The sequence below is a fragment of the Podarcis melisellensis genome, assembly GCF_964234715.1.
Source record: "Podarcis melisellensis genome assembly, chromosome: 8".
NCBI classification, from domain to species: domain Eukaryota; kingdom Metazoa; phylum Chordata; class Lepidosauria; order Squamata; family Lacertidae; genus Podarcis; species Podarcis melisellensis.
The window spans coordinates 77,640,342-77,667,542 of NC_138540.1; the positions used below are offsets into that span (position 1 = coordinate 77,640,342).

Below are 27,201 nucleotides of genomic sequence, written 5' to 3' on the forward strand. Positions count from 1 at the left end.
CTCGTGAGTAACCAGGCAGGACTCTGACCTGTCTTTTACAGGTTTTATTGTGCAAACTATTTACAGTGCAGATCTACAAAGTTCATGTCCAACTTAGTCACTCGCAGAATCCGGGAATGCCCCCTTCCGGCTTCTCCCCCAACATAAGAACTTTGGCACCCGAAGCCTCCTCCTCCCCTCCTTGTGTTTCACCCCTCTGCACAGGTTGGGCGATGGAAGTGGCGTGTATCCCTCCTAGCCAGCCTGGCAAGGTGAGGCACTGGGGCTCTCAGCAGCATCCTCAAGCCCTTTCCTCTCTTGGCTGGCCCCTTCCCTCTCTTCTCCACTGGAGGTGTGGCTTTCCCCACCGCTGGAAGAGGAACTGCTCTTCAGAAGTTTTGGAGGCTCTCTGTATCCCTACAGCCCCCCCTGCCTCCCTCCCCTGTTTTGATGGCAGTCCCCTGACATCAAATGCTGGTTCTCAGATCTGTTTCTTTTGGATAAAAATGCAATTATTGATTGATTGATTGATTGATTGATTGATTTAGCTGAAGAAATTACAAAAATAAAATACAGCTAAAATCATTATTGTAATCAGACAATTTGTTAGATAAGAGGTTTCTCCTCTGAAGAATTTAACTTAAGGCATTTTTTCTGCCAGTGTTCACTGGAGCTCGGCTCTGGCCCCTCTCATGTGGGTGCCATTGCAATTCTAAGAGAACAAGGAAGACGTTCATGGTGAGCTCCAACAGCTCCTTTTCTAGAAAAACCACTGATGGGCAAAAGATGTGGAACATAATATATAGATGATAGATTGGGAATGATAATGAAAAATGATATAAAATTTATGGCACTTAAGGAGAATTATATGAAAATGATGTACAGATGGTATTTAACTCCGGTCAAACTATCAAAAATGTACAAAACAAAACAAGTGTTGGAAGTGTAAAAAAAGCAGGGGGTACGTTTTACCACATGTGGTGGCAATGTAAGGTTATAAAAAGTTTTGGGAAATGATCTATAATGAATTCTTAAAAAGTTTAAAATAACATTTGTTTAAAAAGCTTTCTTAATAGGTATAACTGGAATGGATACACCGAGATTTCCGGGTTAGCGCCATCGTCTAATGGTGGATTCCCTCCAAGCTCCGAATGAAACCCTCAGAAACCACTGGCGTCGAAGCCTGTGGACCTGGTGACTCGGCGGGCACCATTTGCGCCCCCCCCGACCCGAGAAGGAGCCTTTTTAAAGGCTTCGGAATGGGGGACAGGGAGTGATCCGTGAGAGAGAGCCTGTTGAGGAGACATAGAAGATTTTGACAGCTGTCAAACTAGCTGTCAAAGTTGGGAAAAAATAGAGAACTTTGTTTCTGTTGTCTTTGCTGGTTATATTTGTCACGATATAGTTATAAATTGTTGGAAACAAAGAAGAACTGAAACAAGTTAACTTGACTTTTGGGTTGGAAGTGGAAGGAATACTAAATAACCAGAATCCCTCTAGAGGGGGTTCAGGGACATTACAAGAATGGCTGCAGGTGGAAAAATACAGGCTGAACTGGACAAGGTTTTTTTCTCTTGGGAAAGTTGCAAGAGCAAAGTGATGTTTTGGCTACAAGTGTTACAACTTTGAAGTCAACAGTAAATAAACTTACTGAGTTGGATAAGGACTTGACTCAAAAGTCCAGGCAGCTGAACAAGAAAAGAAATCTGAGAAATTTGAGGAAGTGGAGAAAGAGATATATGCTGATCAGGAGGAACAGGAAGGAGGGGCTGCAATGCTGCAGATGGCAAAGGAGAGCCAGAGGCCTGTCAAGATGGATACAAAGGAAAATAAGGACTGGATGATGAAAATCTGGTTTGAATTGAAGAATAAAGAATGGAAAGACCCCTTTTTTGGAGATCTGAAGATCTATGGATTATAAATTTGATAAAGGTGGAAGTTGGAGCCTTTGGGATATTTGGACTTAAAAGGATTAAGAAACAAGATTTGAGCTCCACTTTTAAATACGGAGGTCTGGCTGGAAGAAATATGGACATTACTGGGACAGAGCTTCTCTGAGACTTGGTGTTTAATACAAAGGACTATCAAAAAAAACCGGCAGAGAGGAATTGAGAGAGAATTAAGAGCCTCGGACGTGAGGTCTCCAGGCTGATAGCAGATGGACTGATGGACATTGGTTTGGGGATCGAAACCGGGAAAGGGAGGGTGGGGTTTGGGAATCCAAAGGGTGCACAATTATATTCTGATTCTTTTTATTTTGTTTTGTTATTAGAATAAAAATGGGGAATTCGTGGAAGGGAATTTGGGTCGACCTTAGAAAAAGGTTTTAAGAAGGAGTACTGATGTACAAAGACTAATGTATGTAACTTAAAATTGGATATATAAAATGAATTAAATATAATAATGAATTAAATATAATAAGGTTAAAAATTGGGGATAAGAACTTGTTGAACTAACAATTGGAAATGGAATACAATAAGGGGAGGCGCGGGGAAGTCGTGGAAATAGGTTATTGAAAATAAGGATTGTAAACGTTGAGTGTTTTTAATTTTTTTTCTTTTTTCTTTTTTCTGGATTTTCTTGAAAATTTTAATAAATATCTTTTTAAAAAAAGGAATGGATACACCGAAAGAATACAAAAAATTGTTTATGTATGCAACAACAGCCACATGGAAATTGATGGCCCAACAATGGAAAGAAGAACAAGTCACAACCAAAAAAGATTGGCAACTTCTTTTCTTTTCTTTTTTGATACACCAAGAAAAAAGAAAAAAACACAAATCTCAAATTACACATAGGAATAACCAATTTTCTTAACAAACAATAAAACATAAATTGGTCTTAACACTAAAGACCCAACCTCCCGTCTATTCGATATTTCGATTTCATATTACTTATTGCCAATACACAATTTTATAATAATTATGCTGGAATGGCTAAATTAGCTGGAAAACAAAGAAATCAAGAAGACAACAAATTTTATTTATATATATATATATATATATATATATATATATATATATATATATGAAAAATATTTATTGCATATTTACAAAAGAACTGTAAGGAAATTAACACAATAACAGGTTCTACAAAAAAAAACACCACTTGTAATATTAAGGACAATGTTGAAAATTGGGAATAATTAAGGATAAGGAAATTATAGACATGTACAACATAAGATAATACAAAAGAACCAGGGGAGTGAATGGAGGGAAGTCAAAGGATCTGAGTTATCCCAAAATAAGGTGTGATTGATTGTGCAGAGTGAGACTTTCCTGCCCCCCCCCACTCTATTTTATTCAAGTTACCACTGCTGACAACTTCCAAAACATTAGCTTTTAGGTTTTATTGTATTACAAAGTCTTTTTTCAGATGAATACTTCAGAATGCAGAAGGATATATATAGCAGACAGGATGGCTGAAAGTTACAGGACCCTTGGGGCAATCATGGTGAAGCTTCAGTATCAGGATTCAGGTTCAGTTTTCCAGTCAATGGAGTATCATTCCTTGACACAACAAGCTCATCTCTCCTGACATTGAAGTGCAGGCCAGCCGCATGGCAACTGGTCTATCGGTCTCTCCTTGTTGCCTTCAGAAAGGGTGGAATAGACAGAGCCCCCCCCCCCATTCTACTGACTGAGCAGTCTGGCAGGATACATTGGTCATGCATGCAACAGGCATCAGTAGTAGAGGGATACTAAAAGGACCCCTGACCGTTAAGTGCAGTCATGGACAACTCTGGGATTGCGGTGCTCATCTCGCTTTACTGGCCAAGGGAGCCGGCGTTTGTCCACAGAATGCTTCCGGGTCATGTGGCCAGCCAGACTAGGCTGCTTCTGGCGAACCAGAGCAGTGCATGGAAATGCCTTTTACCTTCCCACCAGAGTGGTACCTATTTATCTACCTGCACTTTGATGTGCTTTTGAACTTCTAGGTTGGCAGGAGCATGGACCTAACAATTGGAGCTTACCCCATTGCAGGGATTCAAACCGCCGACTTTCTGATCGTTTACTCTCTCTGTGGTTTACTACAGTTACTACAGATAGAGAAGGATACTATTTCCTGTCAATTGCTTATGTCCTGCTCCTTCTGACTTTGGTTGATGATGTCATATGACACACCACCCCAAAACTTCGATCCCAGAAGTGCCAGCTTCAAGGGCCACCATGAAATGACTGTTGGGATACTGCCAGGGAGATAAAGTCCATCTGAGCCCCCAAGCCGGCTGCCAGACGATCCATCGACCTCCCGTAAATACAGTATCAGCAATTAGTGACACAAAGCCTAAGAAATAGCTTGCCACATTCTTGGGCTGGTGCACACTCTGTCAGCAGAATTCTCACAGCAAAAGTTGCACTCAGGAGGGTATCATTTAGAATGTTTATTCAGTGTTGGTCAGAACAAAGAACAAACATGACTGCCTGCCAGCGTGTTCTGGCGCAGAGAGAGAAAACGAAAGCAATAGCAAACATAAACATCCTGAGAAACAGGAAATACGCAGACTCTGTGACTCACAAGCCTGCTCTCTCTTAAGGTGGAACGGAAATATACTAACAATGACTTGGGGGGAAGGGACCACGTAACCCATCTGCAAGGAGGAACTAATTACCTTTCTGACCCAGTCAACTTTCCCCTCCCTGCTGGTTTTCCTCAGCCAAGAGGGGCAAGGGGCAATGTCCTTCAATCTTACCAACTAAAATGCTTCCAACATGAGAGGGCTAGACAGTGCTCTGGACACCCCGTGATATTCATCTGCTGTAACAGCAGAGTCAAATTCCCAGCGGATGCAAGCAATTTCATCCTCAAACTGCTTTGCAAACAGGTCACAGCATTGACAAGTCACACACACATTCCCCAACTCCCAATGAGAGGTCCTCCCCATTTTCACCTTGGAGCTTTCCTTTTCTCACCCAGCCTCTCACTTCACCTCTCAACCTGGTTACTGGCACCAGTTTGAAATTTCCCACCACCACCACTTGCAGCACATTAAGCATTTTACTTTTAAAGCTCTGACCAACGTTTCATATCATCATGTGGTTGAGATATCTTAAATTCTGAGATTCAGAGATACTGATATTCTGTTAGTATAAGCAAATACAAAAGACACGCCAATACAAAGAAAATGAGTAGAAAGAGGAATATTTAAATAAAATTAATAGCAATATTGATGGTGATGGTGATGGTGATGATGATGATTTTAGGGTTTATGAAAGAGAAAACACCATAAAGTTAAGAAAGGGAAGAGAAAATAAAGTTGGCAATATGAGAAAATGACAACAAGGCTAGTTCCCCTCTTTTCCTCTGAAAGTCCAACACCATCTCCTTTGTCTTACTGATATCTAGGTGCAAGTTGTTCTCTAGGCACCATGTCAAGACTTTATGAACCTCCTCCCTATAGGCTTATTCATCTCCACCTGTAATTAGACCCATTATGGTGGTATCACCTGCAAACTTAATAATCACAGTAGATGGATCGGATGAGATACAGTCATATGTATACAACGAGTATAGGTAGGGATTCAGCACGCATCCCTGTGGGGTGCCAATGCCGAGCTTCAGAGAGGAAGATGAAACAGGCCCATTCCTCACTATTTGTGTGTGATCCTCAGAAAGTCTTTAATCCAATCACAGATGGTAGAAGAAAGGTCCAGGTCCCGCAGCTTTTTAAAAACAATGTCTGGAAGGATGGTATTAAAAGCCGAGCTATAATTAATAAACAGCATTCTGACAATCTGGTTTCTCCAGATAACTCACTGCAAGGTGAAAAGCTGTGGCTATGGCATTGTCTGTTGACCTATTTCTCCTGTAAGCGAACTGGTGTTCATCAAAATCTGGTCGAAAAGATGTCCTAAGATGTTGAAGAACCAATCTCTCAAAGCATTTCATCATTACAGATGTTAAAGCAATGGGTCTGTAGTCATTTAGGCAGTTAATTGCTGTTTTCATTGGGACTGGGATAATGGTGGCCACTTTCAAACATGATGGAACACAATCAGTCTGCAGGGAGATGTTTAAAATCCTTGTCAGGACCCCTGTTAGTTGATCAGCACAGTTTTTATTTACCACTATCCTCATCACCCCATCAGGACCAGCAACTTTATTGGGATTCACTGCCCGCAATGCAGCTTTCATTTGATGGTCATATAGAATAAGTGGCTGAGAGTTTGTAGGCTGGCAGGCAGGAGCCGTGATATTTGATCTTTCTACTTCATAGCAGACAAAGATGTTCAGCTCCTCCACTAACAAATCATCAACCTTAACCATGTTCCTTTTATTGCCCTTGTAGTTGGTTAGGTGCTGCAGTCCCTGCCACACTTGTCTTGTTTTCTTATCGGCTAAGCAATTCTCCACTGTATGCCTGCTTCAGATTGGAATACACATGATCGAAAATATTCTTCCCTCTAGTGGGGAATTTCACATACTGTTCAAACTTAGGAAAGACTGCCTTCAGGCAGGCCTGTTTAAAGTCCCCTGCCACAACAATAGCACCCTCTGGATGAATTTGCTGCTGCCTAGAAATGACGTCATATAACTTAGAAAGTGCCGCTCTGATATTAGCATCAGGTGGAATGTAAACGGCTATGATAATTGTCACAGTTACTTCTCTAGGCAGATAAAATGGCCTACATGTAACTGCCATCAATTCCACATCTGAGGAGCATTATGTATAAACTCCTCTACTATTGACACACCACCCACCATGTATATAAATACAGATTCCTCCACCTCTGGCCTTACCAGAATTACTGTCTCTGTCAGTTTTGGATGCTGCAATCTAAAGAGATATTTAGGAACTGGAACATGTGCAAAGAAGGGTTACTAAATTGATTTAGGGTCTGGAAACCAAGCCTTATGTGAAATGGATGAGGAAGTTGGGTATACTGAGCCTGGAAAGGCGACAACTGAGAGGTCACCTTTTCAAAGCCTTAGCCATTGGACTGTGACAATTAACCTCAGGATTCTGTCCTGCCCTCAGTGCTATTCAACATTTACATGAAACTGTTGGGAGAGGAAATGCCACAGCAACTCAGTGAAGGTTGGTTCCTTGGATTGAGTTTAAAATCCAAGTGAGGACAAAATAGATTGCAAATATAACTTCATTCCACAGGAAACTTTGTGTGTGATTTTGTAAATGAGAGTAGATTCTTAATCAGTGGCTGTATTTGTAGGATTAAAGAGTGTGAGGCAGGGGAGATAGAGGGAAGCGCCAGAGAAACCAAAACTCCTAACAATACCTTGAAGAAGTCACAAGACAGAACTATACAGTGGTACCTCTAGATACGAACGGGATCCGTTCCGGAGCCCCGTTCACATCTAGAGGTAAACATATCTAGCAACAGCACATCTGCGCACACATGTATTGCTTTTTGCCGCTTCTGCGCATGCACTTGATGTCATTTTGAGCATCTGCGCATGCGCAAGCGGCTAAACCTGGAAGTAATGCGCTCCGTTACTTCCGGGTTGCCGAGGAGCGCAACTCAAATGCGCTCAACTCGAAGCATATTTAACCCAAGTTATGACTGTACACAGTTATCTGGGTGTAGAACCCATTGAAATCAGTGACACTTTCAATATTATACAGCACATAGCTTCTGAACTGCACTAAGCATGGTTTTTCCCCTCCTTTCAACTATCTCAGGTAAAATATTTATGAAATTATGGAGTAATTAAAAAGTAGAATACTCTGTCTTTAACTTTATTAAACACAAGCAAAATGAATGTCACGGTCCAGTTTACAGGCGGTTGATGTTCCGGCTGAGGATGTCAGGACCAGGGGCAAGACAGCTGGGTGGATGCAGGAATGAGAGTCCAGAAGCTAGGAGTCTGGAAGCCAAGAGTCCAAGGGTCAGAGAACTGGGAGTCATGAAGCCAAGGGTCCAGGGGTCCAGAAGCCAGTAGTCAAGAAGCCAAATGCAGCAAGGCAGGAAGTGTGTTGCTGTGGCAAAGGGGCAAAGGGAAATGCTGACCTAATATGCCTTCCTGGCTCTTGCCACCAGCTGCTGTGAGTTACCAATTGGCCTCACCTGTGCGGCCACACCTTGCCTCTTCAGAAAAAACTTAGGAAATCCCCAGTCCTGAGAAGCCCTACTGGTCACAGGCCCTGGCTCCTGAACACACTCATGCCAATAAATAAGATCAATTAGTTTATCTTCTCCAGGACAATCCTTCCAGCCAAATTTATTTATTGGGACGGTTGGGAGGGGACACTTGAGAAGCACTTTTGGCTATCAAGGAAGGAGTTGCATTGCTAAGTAGGTCTAACATGAAGCAAAGAAAAACACCCTAAGATAGACAGCTTAGTGCAGAATGTCCTCTGTGACTTTTGTACTGTGTGGCTAAAAAAATGCCTTGAGTGGTGGTATGAACAGGAAATTGCTCTGCATCCAAAGCAATGGAAAAAGAAGAAGAAGACAGACAAAAAGAGAGCACAGCCGGAGCAGTTTCTAGCATGTCAACTGGGGAGAGAGGCATGAGGCTACAATGGGAGTGAGGTACTGCCCTCCTGTCATAATAGTCCTGTACCCTTGCACAGGAGGGGAGAGACTTCATCAGGCAGGGCCTCCTTCCACCTGCTTTGCCCCACCCTCCAGTCTCTGCTTCTCATTTTGTATTGTATTATGTTGTGCACTGTGGTTTGCTGTTGTTTTATTGATTGGAGTTTAGAAATTACTTATTGTAACTGATTGAGTGGATTTCTGTTTAATTTTGAAATGCTGATATTTAATATTATTCTATATTATTTTAATGAATGTTGAATGTTATTTTATTTACATATTGTATATCGTATTATGCATATTGTCTTATTTATATGATATTAGCCGCTCTGAGCCTGGCTTTGGCTGGGGACAGCGGGATACAAATAAAATTTATTATTATTATTATTATTATTATTATTATTATTATTATTATTATTATTATTTGATCAGCTGCTCCAAGAAGGATGCTGTAGTATTTCACAGTTCTTCTCATCTTTTGAAAATGGAAGATGGGATTTGAAGCAGGTATAAACAACTAGCTGGGTTCAATTCAAGACAATGTGGCTAAGGACAGTCATCACTCCCTGTCCCAACAATCTGACACAATTAGAATAATGAGGGACAAAGTTCCATAAATTGATTTAATTAGCTCTCAGTGATGATCTTGGAGCCATTGTATTCTATTCAGTGTGTACCGGTGTGTCCCTGGCACCTTTCAACAGTCTTGAGCTATGTCTAGCTTTGCCAGCTGAGCAGTCACCTGAGCAGTACCTTGAGGCTCTCATTGCACTTTGATTAGTGGCCTGAAAGATCAGAAAAAGTATTTCACTCCTTCCAACTCAGTAAGACTTCACATCAAGCAAGAGGAAAGACAGAGGCACTGGCTCGGAAAAGACCTTTATCCATGAAGGACCCAGCAACTTCCCATCGACCTTGGATGTGATACTATTAACAGTTTGTGCACATGTCTGTAGCAAATGAGGGCTAGAGGTAGGCACTGAAGAATATGGTTGGCCGTCTTAGCCATTGCTATTAGTTGTTCTGCTTTAATGATGGGCATAGTCAGATGACCTCAACTGACTTGGTAGCCTTCTTTGAACAAGTTGCTCATTTGGAGCTGTCCGTTGTCCTGCAGTATCCCTACCAGGGGGAGTTGACACCTTCCCTACTGCCCTGCACCAATTCATGAGACAGCTGCCTCATCTGCTGACAGATAATCTTCTGTACTCTCACTATCCAAAACCTTTCAGGATTCTTTAAGAAGTTTCTGCTTTAGAATTGCTATGTAGATACAACCTCATAAAACTGAATTGTATGCTTTTAAAATAATAAAAACTTAAAAATTAAGATTACTAAAGAAAAATTGAAGAGTTGTAGTAGCCTGGCTGCATAAAACAACAAAGTCTCAGAGGAGCACTGTATTAGATTCAATGTACTGCATCAGATTCAACTTTAGCCACTTTACTAATAATTACTGAAAAACTCTGACCACATGCACACAGTATTCAAATAATCATTTAGGTTTCCATGCTTTCTGGGAAGTCTACCCTGCAGGGAGGAAGGCTAAGTTAATCCTCTGGAGGAACTGAAAACCAAATTTAGGCAAATTCAGAAAATGTGGGCAGGACAGGATTTTGTATGGAAGCAGCCCTCCCCAAGACTGCCAGCTGTATACTATAGCCTCCAACTGTGATTTCCTGAGAAAAGACAGTGAGAAAAGGACTCACTACTTGTTAGGTGAACTTTGGGTATCAGGTGAAGTTGATGGTAAAGAAAAATGACCCCTGGGTGGTTAACTCCAGTTGAATTTGACTTTGGGGTGCCACACTCATCTCCACTTTCAGGCCGAGGGAGTTGGTGTTTGCTTGCAGACAGCTTTATGGCCCATGTCACCAGCATAACTAAATCGCTTCTGGTGCATAGAGGACTGTGACGAGTGCCTGAGCGCACATAAACACCGTTTACCTTACCTCAGCTGGGGTATCTATTTATCTACTTGCACTGGTATGCTTTTGAACTGCTCATTTGGAGGATCCAGCTCTCAGGGCCTTCTGGTGGTTCTCTCACTTTGAGAAGTGAGTTCTGAGGGAAGCAGGCAGAGGGCCTTCTTGGTAGTGGTGCCGACACTTTGCAATGACCTCCCATCAAATGTCAAGGTGATAAGTAACTATAAAACCTTCAGGTGACATCTGAAGGCAGCCCTGCATAGGGAGGTTTTTAATGTTTGATATTTGATTATGTTTCTGTATATGTTTGAACCTACCCAGAGTAGCCAGGGTGACTTAGTCAGATGAGTGGGGTAAATTTTTTTAAAAATTATTATTATTATTATTAAGAGGAAGAAATCTGAGAAGCTTCTATCAACAACTAATGAGATGTTAGAGAAATAATTTAGACAATTCCAAGAGTGAGCTTTTATTTTTCGTATGTCCCTCTTCATCTTTGTAATGAACAAACAACTCCAATTCACAGACCTCACTGAACTATTTGTTCCCAAGTGTTACTTGCGACATGAATCCATGGCCATTAAATCTCTCCAGGCAAGCCCCATTAAATCTCTCCAGGCAAGCCTCTACCTGCATCAATTCATTTGATGATCCTTCTCTGCTCTGAGTCTCCTATTCTTTCTAGAATGCTGAAGGCACTCCTAAGCGCATGCCTCCTCTTGACCCCACTTTCTGCAGGTAAGATGGGGAACATCTGATGATCTTTAGAGGACACTGAAGAGAACTTGCTTCTTGAGAGGGAAGGGGAGTTAGGAGTGTATATCAACACCATAGAGAGCAATCACTGCTGGGTTACCAAGAGAAAGTAGGGGAGAGTCAAGTCAAGAGATTATTTCTTGTGATGTTATACAGATAAACAATGTCATGTAGAAAAATAATGAAATATCCCACTCTAACATGAAAGCTGCATTGCAGCAATACACACAAAATGTGGATCACTCTCTCTGTGTGTGTCTGTGTGTGGTGTGGGGGTGTAGGGACACAGAGGGGGGGGGGTTGCAAGGCAAGAGAATATTGGGCATGATTTCATAGTGGAGGGAAAGTGCTAAGAAGGTGAATAAGCTTTTCTTTACTGGGAGAAGTAGAGAAAATATGCCTTTAAAATAGGATAGAATAATAATTCCATTGGAATGGAGAGAAAAAGTTGCTTAGGAAAGGGAAGGGAAGAAGACAATGTATGGCCATAGCAGGAAGAAATTAAATACATTTTACAAAGAAAGACACCTTCAAGTCTACTCGTTGGAACAGAGCACATCAACCCACTGGTAAGGATCCAGATCCACAACTACTACAGTGGTACCTCGGGATGTGAACAGGATCTGTTTCGGAGCCCCGTTCGCATCGTGAAGTGAACGCAACACGCGCCCACGCGTCTGTGCATACGTGGGTCGTATTTTTCCACTTTCGTGTATGCGCGTATCGTCATTTTGACCCCCTGCGCCTGTGTGCGCGGCGAAACCCGGAAGTAACGCACACCATTACTTCCTGGTCGCCACAGAGTGCAACCCAAAATGCTTAACTTGAAGCACATTTATCCCAAGGTATGACTGTACTCATTGATTGTGGAAATGTGGGGCACTGAATGTGAGTTGAGTGCCAGACAAGGATCCAGAAGGCTAGGGTTTGAATCTTCACTCAGCCACAAAGCACACTGGGGGATCCTAGACCAGGCCCTTTCCCTCAGCTTAACCTACATCACAGGAATCTTCTGAGGATAAAATGGGGAGGGGGAAACCATGTACACTACCTTGAGCTTCTTAGATGAAGTGGCTGCAGATAAATAAATGAATTCGAAAAATAAGAACTTGACAGCAAGTGAAATTGATAAATTGGTTCATCCCTAGTCTAGGATCCTGTCCTAACACTTGCCAACTCAATGACTATGGGAAGTACACAATCAGGATGACACCACAGCAACACTCTGGCTTACTGTGGGTTCCAGCAACTGTTATTTGAAATATGCTACTTTTCATATTGGAGGTAATACATAGTCATCATGCTTAGTAGCCTTAGTAGTCTTATTCTCCATCAATTTATCGAATCCTCTTTAAAAGTCATTGCAATTGGGGGCATTCAGTGCCTCTTGTAGAAAATTCCATAGTTCAATTGTGCTCAGATCTAAGCTTGTGACCAAACAGTGGGAATAAAATATATTTAAGTGAGAGTCTGGATGGGAGGATGGCTGTGGGAAAGGGAGAGTACACCTCTCCACTTCTTGGAAATAATTCACCCAGCGTTCTGAAAAACGGCAACAAGAGTTTTCTCTTCCATTAAAATGCTTATTAAATTGAACACTTTTTAATTTAAAAGATTTAATTCATGATCACCTTTTCCTCTGTGTCTCATTAAGCAAACAGCAAAACGAAATAATGATTATGATGTAGAAGTGTGCATGCACACGAAAGCTCATACCAAGAACTAACTTAGTTGGTCTTTAAGGTGCTACTGGAAGGAATTTTTTTTTGTTTTGACTATGGCAGACCAACACGGCTACCTATCTGTAACTGGAATGATGATGATGATTCATGAATCTTTTCCTCCTGTCCTCAGCAGTATTTCTGGAGTGCAAATATAAGTTTAACGGGACTGGAATAACATCTAAAGGCAGTGCAGAAGCATCTTGTAATAATAATATTATGTATACCTGTTCTGCCAGTGTTCTGCGTACAAATATAGGTAAGATTTGCCCGTCTTTTTGTCTTTTCTGTCGGATTTGACCCAGGTTAAGATATAGGTGAACTTTAAGGGTTCTACTAGCATATAGAAGTCTATGCTGGAACAACTCACCTATGAAAAAAGTGAGGTGAGGAAGCTGTGACACTTCAGCTGTAGATGAATTAGAACTCCCGTCACCCTTAGCTAGCCTGGCCACCAGTCAGGGATGATGGGAGATGCAGTCCAGCAACATCAGAAGTAAGGAATGAATGGTTTGCATATGAAAATGGGGAATCTAACATCACCTGATCACAAGCAGTGGCTGAATTTGGTGCTGATCGCCAAGCTTGGAGAACTTGATTTGCATCAACCAGAAATACCTATTGAGCCAAACCAATGAACTCCAGTTTAGTTTTGGTTATCAAACTAGGACAAGAAGCCTGCAAAATAAGCTGAATATCCCCTTTGCCGTAAATGACATTGCAATTGAGAATCCTTTCACAGATGTATAAAAACTAGTCAAAAGCTGAGCAACCACAATGGGAGATGAAGATGCTTCACAAATTCATGGCTCCTTATCCCCCCTCAAGTAATTTTGAAAGAATTCTCAGTGATGAAATGATGAGGAAGCAACCAGCGTGAAGGAAGTATTCCTGTAGTTCACCTCTTATAAAGGGTTTTAGTTACCCAGTTTGATTCAAAGTGGGTCCCTCCACCTTGATGGTCTTTGGTTCCTACTTCAACCATTGGTTAGGTTGATTTGATCCCTTTGCTTGTTCCTGGTTAACCCACTCCTTTTACCCAGGAGGGAGTGGGTGCCATTTTGTGGTTCATCTCAGTGCCAAAATGGCTTGGGGCAATCCTGGGTGGGATGCTGCTTACTTGACCATCTGTTCCAACATCACTGCTACATTCTTGGAGGGAGAGGAGCAAGGGGGCAGTAAGGTTGGTGTAATGCAAGTGTCTTGCCAAGTGTTGGGCAAAAGGAGCTCAGGGAAGCATGCGCCGAACCTGCAAACTATTCGGACCGACTAGAAGAGAGAGTGCAGTGTATGGCAGATGTATTGTCAGATGTATAGAAAAAGGCATGATTCTTCATGCAACAAATTTGACCTAAAATGAAATTCTGAATAAATTTCAAATTTAATGCATTTTGCAAATTAATTGTTAACATAAAAATAGAGGCTGGTTCTATGGATTGTGGAGGCAAGAGACTACTACTTTTGGTTGAGAGCTGAACTCTTAAGTGCCTGCAGAAAACCTTTCTTTTCCACCAGACCATTAAGAATACACTAGTTTATTGAAATCTATCTATTTTAATATTTTATCTTTTATGTATTACAACTGAAAAACATTTGATATATCTTTCCTTTTACGATATAGCAATGTGCCAAAATTTAAATAAATAAACAGAACCTTACTTTAGATTGCCAAATTGAATAATACTTTCCATATTGTTACTTTGAAAAGGTCCTCATTCAGGCAACGCAGAAAATTGGAAGCATTATAATGAATGTGCTTTAGTAGCAATAGACCACATTTCCACCCAGATCCTGATAGTTCTTTCAAATTCTTTTTCATAGATAAACCTGAAGTGCAAATTGAGAATACTTGTTTGTCATCCAGATATTGTTTCTCAGGCGATTACAGCTTCACTGCAGCAGATGGTAAATTCTTTGAGATGAAGATGCAATGCTGCAACACTGACCTGTGTAACAATGAAACTCTCAGCCGTAAGTTTCTGCATCATTGTGGAATCATTAACATGTTAGGGCTTGGATCCTTACTCAATCAACAGTACTCAGAGGGACCTTCTAGGCAGCTTTGTCTCTGCCTGAGAAGGGATGGGTTACCTTTCCAGCCAGGCCTCTCCTTCTTCCTGTCCCTTGAAGGAGCACCATGAAGGATCAGATATAAAATTGGATACCTAAGCTCCTGAACAGCTCATAAATAGCTTATGGTCCCTTCAAGTTCACTTTCAATTGGATGTTTCAAATATGGACCTTACAACCAACCTATCTTATCCAAGTGTCCTCCCGAATCACCCTTGAGCTAGTTCTTCTCTGTCCTTTAATTGACAAGTACTACTTAACGCAGAAGGGACGGGGGTGGGGCCGTGGGTTAAACCACAGAGCCTAGGACTTGCTGATCAGGAGGTCAGTGGTTCGAATCCCCGCAATGGGGTGAGCTCCCGTTGCTTGGTCCCTGCTCCTGCCAACCTAGCAATTCGAAAGCACATCAAAGTGCAAGTAGATAAATAGGTACTGCTCTGGCGGGAAGGTAAACGGTGTTTCAGTGCGCTGCTCTGGTTCTCCAGAAGCAGCTTAGTCATGCTGGCCACATGACCCGGAAGCTGTACGCCAGCTCCCTCAACAAATAAAGCGAGATGAGTCGGCCATGACTGGCCCTTGTGGTCAGGGGTTCCTTTACCTTTTTATCTAACCCATCAGTTATAATTGTGCAAATATAAGCCCCTACCTTACAGCATTCTCTGACATTTATTTATTGAATTTATTGAATTTAGGAACCACCCTGTACCTGGATGTCTCAGGGCAGTTCACAGAAACTCTCGGATAGCTCATTGCTGAAGAGCAGAAGAAAGACAGAATCTCTGTACAAAAATGGGGGACTAAGAGCCTATATTTTCAGAGAGGCTACAGCATAATCGATGACAGGAATACATTCCGAGAGATTAAAAGGAAAATAAAGTTCACACTCTCCCACCCCACTTTGGGTAAAAGTCATTCATCTCAGAGACCAATGGTGACTTTGTCCCATGCTCAGCTCTGAACCCAGATTGTTTCTAGATCATGTTTTCATCCAAGAACACTTTCAGCTGCCCCAGCAAAACTAAGTTCCTAGGCTAGATTCCATTTACATAACACAGAAATACAAAAACAGACAAAGACATTAACATGCTCACTTTACATTTGATCTTGAAAGTTCCTGATCGCAACATGCTGGCTGAAAATGGTCTGCAGTGCCCAGCCTGCTTCTCCAAAGGAGAAACTGAGAAAGTGAGAAAGTGTAAAAGTGAGAAGACCGTCAACTGCCTTGAGAATGAAACCCAATGTGTTGATTTTAGAGGAGCTCTTCATAAAGGTAACATTGCTATTCCATCAGGGGAAAAGGCCTAGTCATCGCCTGGGTCACGCAGACTCTGTCCAGATCTCATTCTGTCCCTTCCTTCCTCTCTTTTTCCATTGCACGTTGCTGGAAAAGTGTGTGGGGTCATATCTCTTAGTGGCTGCACTGCACTCTTCCTTAGTGTTTTGCCTGCCTGGACTTTGCCCTTTAACTTTCATAATGCCACTTACTTGTCTAGAAGCAGGATTCAGATTCTGATGTTTATATTAAATACGCTTCTGGACAAAAGGGGAAAGTGCATTCATTGCTCCACCCCAGTTGCATCTGGATCTTTCTACCACTGGGATGCAGTTCAGGACAAAATGTGTGCCTCTTTCTCAAAAGGCATATTTATTGGGTAAAGAAATGTAACTAAATTTCCATAAATACTGTGACAATGAGCAATATCTAGCTAGATGCTCTGTATCCTCCTAAAAGCTACTCGCGATCAACACTGTTTTTGAGGAATAATGCTCTTTTGAAAGGGACCAAATTTACCACACCCTTCCTTCCTGAAAAGTAGAGGGGATTGGGAATGAACAAGGGAGGGGTATATGGGCTGATTTGCCCCAGGAAGGAAGAGGCAGAGTCCAGGCCACTTGAGCTGCCTCTGTCCTACATTTCCCCCCCCCCATCCTTATCCTGCACATTACAGCCTGGGCTTTGCTCGTTTCACTTTTGAGGGCGGAGTAAGAATTTGGACAGGAGTTCCTGATCGGCTTTTGGAAACCCCCTTTTCCGCCAGTTCATGTTAGATGTGTTTAACATGAAAATAGATATGAGAAAATAAAAGGAGGATTTTCTGGATGCTTAGGTCACATTTTGGGACAATGAGGGAGCCTCAGTTGGCATCCAACCATCCTGAGAGACAATGGAGTGCAACTCCAGCTTTTTATGCGGCTGCATCACACTGTTGACTCATGCCAGGATCACACACTCAAGGCTTTTAACATCCATGCTGACACGAACTTACAAGGGACCGCTCGGGACTTCGTTGAAAGCATGGCCTCCATGGGGCTGTCCCTGAATAAGTCTGGCCCAACCCATATGCCTTGGACCTGGTGTTTACCTCTATGGATGTTGGTGATCTGACACTAAGTAAAAGTGAAACAAAAGAAGTGCCATGGTCAGATCACTTACTGGTGCAACTGGACTTCTCTGCGACCCACCCCCTCTGCAGGGAGGTGGTACCAATTCGGATGGTCCGCCCCCGCCACTTAATGGATTCAAATGGTTTCCAGAGAGTGGTAGGGGATGCTTTATCCCATGTTGATGGCCTTTCAGCTGATTCCCTGGTGGCCCGCTGGAATGTGGAGTTAACCAGGGCTATTGACTGTTTGGCTCCGAAGCGCCCTCTCCGATTGCATGGAGCCCGGAGAGCCCCATTGTTTTCCACGGATCTGAGGGCAATGAAACAATCGTTGAGATGGCTAGAGCGCCGGTGGCGGATAACTCATTCCGAATCTGACCGGACACAGGTTAGAGCTCAACGTCGAGCCTACCAAGTGGTGATAGCGGCGGTGAAGAAAAATTTCTTCACCGCCTCTATTGCATCTGCAGAAAACAGCAGCAGGAGACTTTTTCAGGTGGTTCACAATTTAGCGGAACCACCTGCAACATCGGGGCCCAGTACGGGCCACATGTTCTCCTGCAATGATTTTGCAAAGTTTTTTGCAGATAAAATCGCTCAGATTCGGGAAGAAGTAGACTCCACCGTGGGAGCAGGGCCGGGGCGGGAGAGTGCTAGGGTTCTGTCTAGTCAAGTTGAGTGGGACCAATTCCAATCTGTTACCTCCAAGGATGTGGACAGGCTGCTTGGACGAGTGAAACCAACCACCTGTCTCCTGGATCCTTGCCCATCCTGGCTTATAAAAGATAGCCGGGAAGGACTGGGCGATGGGCTTCGTGGGGTGGTGAATGCTTCCCTCTGTGAGGGAGCCTTCCCAGACCCGCTGAAAGAGGCGGTTACTAAAGCGCTTCTTAAAAAACCATCTTTAGATGCGGCCACAATGGCCAACTATCGCCCAGTCTCAAATCTTCCACTCTTGGGCAAGGTGATTGAGCGAGCGGTTGCCGAACAACTCCAGGCACGCCTGGAAGAAGCGGACCATTTGGATCCCTTCCAGTCGGGATTCAGGCCTCATCATGGGACTGAAACTGCCTTGGTCGCACTGGTTGATGATCTCCGGCGGGCTAGGGACAAAGGTGAGAGCTGTTTCCTAGTTCTGCTGGATCTCTCAGCGGCGTTTGATACCATCGACCATAACATCCTTCTGGACCATCTTGAGGGGCTGGGAGCTGGGGGCAGTGTCCTACAGTGGGTCCGCTCCTTCCTCCTGGGCCGTGTTCAGAAAGTGGTGGGGGGGATGAGTGTTCAGACCCCTGGGCTCTCATTTGTGGGGTGCCTCAGGGTTCTGTCCTCTCCCCCATGCTTTTCAACATTTACATGCAGCCGCTGGGAGAGATCATCAGGAGGTTTGGGCTGGGTGTTCATCAGTATGCGGATGATACCCAGCTCTACCTCTCTTTTAAATCAGAACCAGTGAGGGCAGTGAAGGTCCTGTGTGAGTGTCTGGAGGCGGTTGGAGGATGGATGGCGGCTAACAGATTGAGCTTGAATCCTGACAAGACAGAAGTACTGTTTCTGGGGACAGGAGCCGGGCAGGTGTGGAGGATTCCCTCGTCCTGAATGGGGTAACTGTGCCCCTGAAGGACCAGGTGCGCAGCCTGGGAGTCATTTTGGACTCACAGCTGTCCATGGAGGCACAGGTCAAATCTGTGCCCAGGGCAGCTGTTTACCAGCTCCATCTGGTACGTAGGCTGAGACCCTATCTGCCTGCGGACTGTCTTGCCAGAGTGGTGCATGCTCTGGTTATCTCCCGCTTGGACTACTGCAATGCACTCTACGTGGGGCTACCTTTGAAGGTGACTCGGAAACTACAACTAATCCAGGATGCGGCAGCTAGACTGGTGACTGGGAGCGGCCGCCGATACCATATAACACCGGTCTTGAAAAACCTACATTGGCTCCCAGTATGTTTCTGAGCACAATTCAAAGTGTTGGTGCTGACCTTTAAAGCCCTAAACGGCCTCGGTCCTGTATACCTGAAGGAGCGTCTCCACCCCCATCATTCTGCCCGGACGCTGAGGTCCAGCGCCGAGGGCCTTCTGGCGGTTCCCTCATTGCGAGAAGCAAAGCTACAGGGAACCAGGCAGAGGGCCTTCTCGGTATTGGCACCCACCCTGTGGAACGCCCTTCCAGCAGATGTCAAAGCGATAAACAACTACCTGACATTCAGAAGACATCTTAAGGCAGCCCTGTTCAGGGAAGTTTTTAACGTGTGATATTTTACTGTATTTTTGGTTTTTATGGAAGCCGCCCAGAGTGGCTGGGGAGGCCCAGCCAGATGGGCGGGGTATAAATAATAAATTATTATTATTATTATTATTATTATTATTATTATTATTATTAGGCTCACAAACAAGGGAGGGAGTGTTGTTTTCCAATACTGTTGTGTGGCCACAACATGTGCCTTTTAACAGGGCCAGGAGATGGCAGGGATAGAATTCCTTGCATTTTAATGCAAATCACCTGACCACAAGAATTTGATTTTGTTAACATATTAATTAGGGCAGTTTATAAAACCTCTAATTTCATAATATTTTATAAATAGAACCTGTTTATTAATAAACTTCATGTCTTGAGACTCCTTTGGGTATAATGCCAATCTGAGTAATTTTTTTACCTTAACTCCTAATGTTGAAAATTTTGTATATTCGTGTTATGATGGAATTATGCTATTTCTCAGATTTCTTAAATATACACTTTTTAAAACTAACGTGTTAAAATTCTCATTCACCATCACAGGCACCATCTCCTATTCCCTGGGGAAAGGACTAAAGTCAATACTTCTTTTCTTTTTTCCAGATACCTTCTTTATCACCTTTTTCACTTTCAAAGGTTGTTCAACAACAAATCTTTGTACCATCCAGAAAAATGGAAGATTTCTTATTGCAACTGGGAGATTTATTCTTACAGTTACCGAAGAAAGCTGTTATAGTGCTTCACGAATCTCATACCAGCCTGAACAGGAAGGCTAAATGGGACAGTGTAGACCTCCTCCTTGTGTATTCCAAATTCTATGGCAATGAAGGGAAATTGGAGGCCTGGTGGTGAAATCCAGGACTCAGGATCTGTTTCTTTCTTGCTTGCTTTGGTAAAGGAAAACAAGAGCAGAGAAAAGGGGGTCAGAATGCGGGGATTGTGGATTCTAAATACAAGGAAATCTGTAGTGTATGATTTAAAAAAATTCATTATGATCATTATAATGCAAAATAAATGGTTAAGGAATATAAAATTCTGGTTCTTGGAACTGTTTCTTTCAGATACAAATGCAATTATTATTTATTGATTTGGGCAAGGACATTACTAAATAAAAAATGCATAAAACGGGATGAAAACAAAATAATATACATTGCACAGGGAGAAAAATCATTATTAAATTCAGAGGTTTTGTTAGATAAGAGTTTTCTCCTCAAGAATTTAACTTTCGGGTAGGTGCTATTCATGGTGAGCTCTGGCATTTGTAAATCTAGAAAAACAGCACTAATTCCTACAACCCCCCCCCCAATCGTCCTGTCTTTTTATAATATCGATCTTGCCTTATCGATAGAGCCGCAACGTCAGACAGCTTTACGATCCGCATCAATCACCTACAGCGGTCCGGCAGGCTTCCTCTCAAGCTGCGCAACTCTGCTGTCTCTCCTTTCAGTCACGGCTTTTTTAGCAGAGTAGAAGCACAGCGTGTAAAGCAGTCTTGCTTCTTGTAAGCACACATAGACAGGTTTGTCTATTTACAGCTCTTTATTCATACATTACAGCATTAAAGTCCGTCACTCTTGGCCGCCATTACTCTCTCTCAGATACACAGAGAGTACGTCTTTCTCCCCTCAGGATCACAGGGGAACTGAACAATACAGGGATTGTCCCGCCCAGCTTCTGTCTCCGCCCAGCTGTGAGCTGACGTCAGCAGGTGACACACACCAGGGGAATTTAACCAGATAAATTCTGAACCATAACACCCCCCCTTGTGTCCCTGCATGATACCTGTGCAACATGTTCAGTAACACCTTGTGAGATCGATCCCTTCCCCAATGCCTTGTGCCCTCCCTTGGCAAACCTGTTTGGCATTTGTGGAACCACCTCACAACTCTCAGAATCGCACTGTGCGAAACTTACCCACGCACCTGTGGCCTGATACCTCTCTGGTGGGATACCTTTCGTTGTGCGACTGGACCTCCTAGGCACAAACTCAGGTGTTCCCCCTGACTCACTTTGATCGGCAGGTGTATCCTCTGCATCATGGAACTCACCCTCTGACTTAAAGCGTCTTCGAATCCTCTCCATTACACTCACAGGAGAACTAGGCGCACTCTTGGGCAGTCTCATAACTGTGGAGCTTGTGGAGATGCCACATCCTGCTCTTGACCCTGGTCAGTGACCTGGTCGTCATCAGCAGCCTCAGCCCCTTCTTCCTCTGCCTCATCAGAACTGTCTTCTGGGTCAGAGAGACAATCTGAGAGAACATCACGCCTGACAGGAGTCTTTGACTTTACCTCCTCCTCTAAGAACTCAGCGTGTTTACTGATCAGCACCTTACTCTGATCACCTGATGGGTAAGCAAAACGCCATGCACGGGCATCTGGCTCATACCCACAGAGGATCATTTTCTGGACTTTGGCTCCATCTGGCCCTTGCAAAGCCTTAGGCAAAGCGACAAGCGCAGGAGTCCCAAAAGTCCGCAGAAAGTGAACCTGGGGTTTGCGGCCATTCAACAGAGAAAACGGTGTGTCACCTACCAATGAGTTGTAGACACGATTCCAGGTGAATGACACAGCCCTAGTAGCCTCCAGCCAAAACTCAGGAGGTAACCTGGCTTCTTTCAGCATCACCTGTGCAGCCTTAACCAGAGCTCCACTCCTCAGCTCTGCCCCCCCCCCCTTGCTGGGGTGAATTAACTGTGTGGCGTATCCCTCTCTTCTGCAAGAACTTCTGCAACGCAGAACCAGTGTACTTAGCATTTCTGTCACTGATGATCGCTTGAACCCTGGTGGAGAACCTCTGTTCCACCCCCTCAATCCAGCTCTTGATCAGCTGTGCTGCATCCTCCCTGGATTTGAGACCGTGAGCCCAGGAACTCTGCGAAAAATTATCCAAAAAAGTTAGGAGAAACCTGGCCCCCCCTAGACTTGGTTCCTTGACAGGACCGGCCAAATCTATGTGTACCAACTCAAAAGGTTTAGTGGCCACACGTTCCACCTTTGGGTAACTGCACCCTCTCACCTTTGCTTGCTTGCAAGTGTCACAATCAATGGCACTTCCACAATTTTGAATCCTACACCCCGTGGCAACCTCGGGCAGAGTCTGCAAGTCCTCTACCGACCCATGAATTGTTCTCTGATGCCATACGCATGCACATGTAACATTATGAGCGGGAATTGTAGCACGTTGGTTGGGAACTGTAGCACGCAACGCTTGTGCTTTCTCAACCTTCCCCTCACCTCCAAGAGACGTTTTAAGAATGAAAAGATCATTCTGTCCCTTCTGCACTTTGGCCAGTAACCTCCCCTCTCTGGAGATTGTGCAGACATCATTTTCAAAACAAACTTTGAACCCCTTATTCAACAAATAAGGCACAGATAGCAAACAGTGATGAACCTCTGGAACAATACAAAAATCCACCGTCTCCTGTAAAACAGAAAGATAGACATTAGTGCATTTGCGAACTCTAGTTTTCTGTCCATTCGTGAACTTAATAGTTTGTCCCTTCGGAACTGCTGTGCAATTCCACCTCTCGACTGCAGGGATCTCTGGAACCATGTTGCGGTTAGCTGCAGAGTCTATTACAAGGCTGAGCTGGAAATTTTCCACTCCGCCGTCTTCAAACACTGCCATATTCGCAGAAACTTGATAAGACTCTTCCTGTTGTTTACCACGACCACCTGGCTCAGTTCCACGCCTGCCTGTTTTCCCAGGCCTGTTGCCATGGAAACCTCCCTGATTCCCATGGGAAAAGTCCTTGCAAACATCCTGCATCGGCTCTCTGCTCCGGTGGGGGCAACTGCCACGCCGACGTTGAACTCCAGTGGAAAAACACTGCCCGGGGCTCCTCCCAGCTGGCCTGGCCTTCCTCCTTCTGGAACGACGCCTTTCACCAGTCTGGCCCCCCCTGAAGCTCCTCTCTGCTTCAGCACAAAGCGAAAGCCTTTTAAACTCGCCTTTGGAACTCTTCGCCCCCCCGATCTGCTCACTAGCGCTCCTAGAGGCTAATCCATCGGGAACAGGGCCTGCCAGTCCAGCCTCTCCAGGACTCAGTCCATCACACAGACGTGTAGAAGCATTATAACAGCTCCCCAACACTGTCCCAGCCCCCATTGGGCTTTCTGGGCATCCTTCAGCCCCCTCAGGGCTTACTCCAGGGCTCTGGCCTTTCGCTGACGCCTCACACAAGCCCTTCAGCAAATTCCAGGCAGCCCACGCTGTCTCAACACCCTCCAAATGAGGCCTCAGTGATGCATCAACGCATGCTTTGAGCATCTCTAGCTCTTGCAGCCTCTGGCTATCTTCAGCCAACACAGCCCCACAGCTTGCATCTCCTGCTCCAGCTGCTGGCCGGCCAAGGGGTGGTGATTTTGGCTCCCATTGGCTTGCTTCCCAGAGCCCTTCGACCAAGAACCATCCCCTTATTTGTCTGGACCACGTTGCCCAACTCTTTAGAGTGAGCTTTTCCAGCGGTATATTCTGGCTTTCAGCCATCTTCTCCCGTTCTCCCAAGGTGCCCCAAGCTGTACTTACTCCGTACCAGCTTCCTCCGGCCTTCCCTTCCGTGGAGAAACGATATTTCAGCTGCATCTCAGCTCCCAGCTTTTGGCTGCTTTTTAGCTCTTTGTGTATCAGATGCTCTCACTGCCTCTCGGAAGCAGGCACTTAATCATTCTTGCTCTCCGGCACCCAGTCAGCTCCCGTTGCGCTCCTCAGCCGCAGACCGCTGACTTCAAAGCATTCCTGAGGCTCACACCGACTGCTTTACGAGCGTTTTCTGACCCCATAACCTGTGCGGAGATATCGATCTTGCCTTATCGATAGAGCCGCAACGTCAGACAGCTTTACGATCCGCATCAATCACCTACAGCGGTCCGGCAGGCTTCCTCTCAAGCTGCGCAACTCTGCTGTCTCTCCTTTCAGTCACGGCTTTTTTAGCAGAGTAGAAGCACAGCGTGTAAAGCAGTCTTGCTTCTTGTAAGCACACATAGACAGGTTTGTCTATTTACAGCTCTTTATTCATACATTACAGCATTAAAGTCCGTCACTCTTGGCCGCCATTACTCTCTCTCAGATACACAGAGAGTACGTCTTTCTCCCCTCAGGATCACAGGGGAACTGAACAATACAGGGATTGTCCCGCCCAGCTTCTGTCTCCGCCCAGCTGTGAGCTGACGTCAGCAGGTGACACACACCAGGGGAATTTAACCAGATAAATTCTGAACCATAACAGAATGCGGGGATTGTGGATTCTAAATACAAGGAAATCTGTAGTGTATGATTTAAAAAAATTCATTATGATCATTATAATGCAAAATAAATGGTTAAGGAATATAAAATTCTGGTTCTTGGAACTGTTTCTTTCAGATACAAATGCAATTATTATTTATTGATTTGGGCAAGGACATTACTAAATAAAAAATGCATAAAACGGGATGAAAACAAAATAATATACATTGCACAGGGAGAAAAATCATTATTAAATTCAGAGGTTTTGTTAGATAAGAGTTTTCTCCTCAAGAATTTAACTTTCGGGTAGGTGCTATTCATGCTGAGCTCTGGCATTTGTAAATCTAGAAAAACAGCACTAATTCCTACAACCCCCCCCCAATCGTCCTGTCTTTTTATAATTACGGTAAGTTTTAGTTTTTCTTGCATTACCAAGTCTTCTTTCAGATGAATATTTCAGAATGGGGAAGCATATATAGCAGTCAGGAAGCTTAAAAGTTACCGAACCCTTGTGGCAGTCATGGTGGAGCGTCAGTATCAGGATTCAAGTTCAGTTTTGCAGTCCATGGTTTATCTTTCCTGGACTCAGCCATCTCATCTCTCTCCTGACACTGAGCTACAGGCCATGGGTATGACAACTGGTCTGTATGTCTCTCCTCCTTGCCTTCAGACAGGGTGCCATAAAAAGTGCCCTCCACCCCCGCAAAAAAATTCCACTGACTGAGCGTCATGCAAACAATAGGTATCAGTAGTATAAAGCTATTAGGGGTCTTTACTCCCCCACCCCCAATAAAATGTCTGAGGGAGCTGGTCCCTTCCAAACTTGATGGGCATGGCAACTGGTCTATCTGTCTCTCCTAGTTGCCTTCAGGCAGGGTGCCATAGACACTCTCTCCCCCTCAAATCCACTGACTGAGCAGCCTTGCAAGATACATTGGTCTTGCATACAACAGGCATCAGTAGTATTAGAATACTACCTCCTGCCAATTGGTTATGCCCCACCCCTCTAGAGTTTGATTGAAGATGTCATATGACACTCTACCTAAAAGGTCCCATTCCAGAAGTCCCACCTCCAAGGGCCACAATGAAATAACTTGGGGGGGGGTCCACATAACCCTTCTATCTGTGTTGATGGCTCACCACTGCTGCCTCAGGTAGGCAGGGACCACCCCCTCTTCTAAGGTGGCATTAATCACCTTCCTGACCCAGTCAGCTTTCCCCTTCCTGCTAATTTTCCTCAGACCAGAGGAGCAAGGGGCAATGTCCTTGATTCGTACCTACTGAAACTCATTCAACACAACAGGGTAGACCGTGCCCTGGACATCCTTTGAGATTCATCTGCTGTAACAGAGGAGTCAAGTTTCCAGTGTGTGCAAGCAATTTTATCCTCAAAATGCAAACAAGTCACAGCATTGACAACTCACAAGCACCCTCCCTGACCCCCAAAGACAGCCCCTCCCCATTTTCACCTTGGAGCTTTCCTTTTCTCACCCTGCCTCTCACCCTGGGAGATGTCCACTTCTGCACCTCTCCACCGGGTAACTGGCAGCTGGTTGAGTCCCCTCCCCCCCACTTGACAGCACATTAAGCCTTTTATTTTATTTTTTAAACTCAGACCAATGCTTTCATATCATGTGTTTGAGATATGTATCGTAGTAATGCCAAATTCCCAGAATAACAGAATGTCACCACTCTTGCTAACAATTCTTCCCTTATGGTCCAGGAAAGCACTGGGTGATTCAAGAAAGCAAAAGCTTTTGCCTGATGTCTCCAGCAGAACATAAAACCCAGGCTGTATCCAAATATCTACAAAATATTTACAAAAAAACCAGAATACATATTTATTTAAGATAAATAAGACAACAGTGCAGTAAGAATCCAGTTACCAAATAGGAATAAAAAAATATTAGAAGAAGGTCACTTAAGTATTTGGGAACATTTGGGGAAATATGTACACAGAAAACAACAAATCTGATGTAGTCTAACCTAGTATATTTTAACACCACTTTCTGAACCTCAAAGAGATGTGGCAGCCATCAGTGCATGAACATCCCTTGTGGGTCACATCTTCTACTCTGATGTGCAACAACTGGTATTAAGAGGTTTAATGGCTCTCATGCTGGAGGGAAGGTAGCTATCATGACTACATTTAAAAAGAAAAATACTGAAAAGCTACAAAACTGACAGTGCAAACTTGAATGGCCCCATGGTTGCGAGCAGGTTCCAGGTTCACTTGATTTCTGATTCTGGGAAGAGCATGTGTGTGACATGCTAATTGTTGATTACTTTGTGCCTCATTAGGATTAGGTTGTTTCCAGCTCAGTTTTATCATAAAGCCCAAGGGAGAAACATATTTATTTAAAGTACTTATTTACTGACAGTGTAGGTGTGGTTAGACTGGAAG

The 27,201-nt window shown here is 44.0% G+C and overlaps 1 long non-coding RNA gene across 2 annotated transcripts; it reads left to right on the top strand.

Annotated features, from left to right (window-relative positions):
- The first annotated feature begins 11,024 nt into the window (after positions 1-11,024).
- On the top strand, positions 11,025-20,604 carry LOC309376246. Of its 2 annotated transcripts, XR_014171104.1 has the most exons (5): positions 11,025-11,143; positions 13,016-13,141; positions 14,704-14,853; positions 16,064-16,222; positions 20,175-20,604. It is a non-coding gene; the product is annotated as an uncharacterized lncRNA (long non-coding RNA). The 2 variants fall into 2 exon arrangements; XR_014171105.1 differs by lacking the exons at positions 16,064-16,222; positions 20,175-20,604 and adding an exon at positions 15,645-15,848.
- The last annotated feature ends 6,597 nt before the right edge of the window (positions 20,605-27,201 follow it).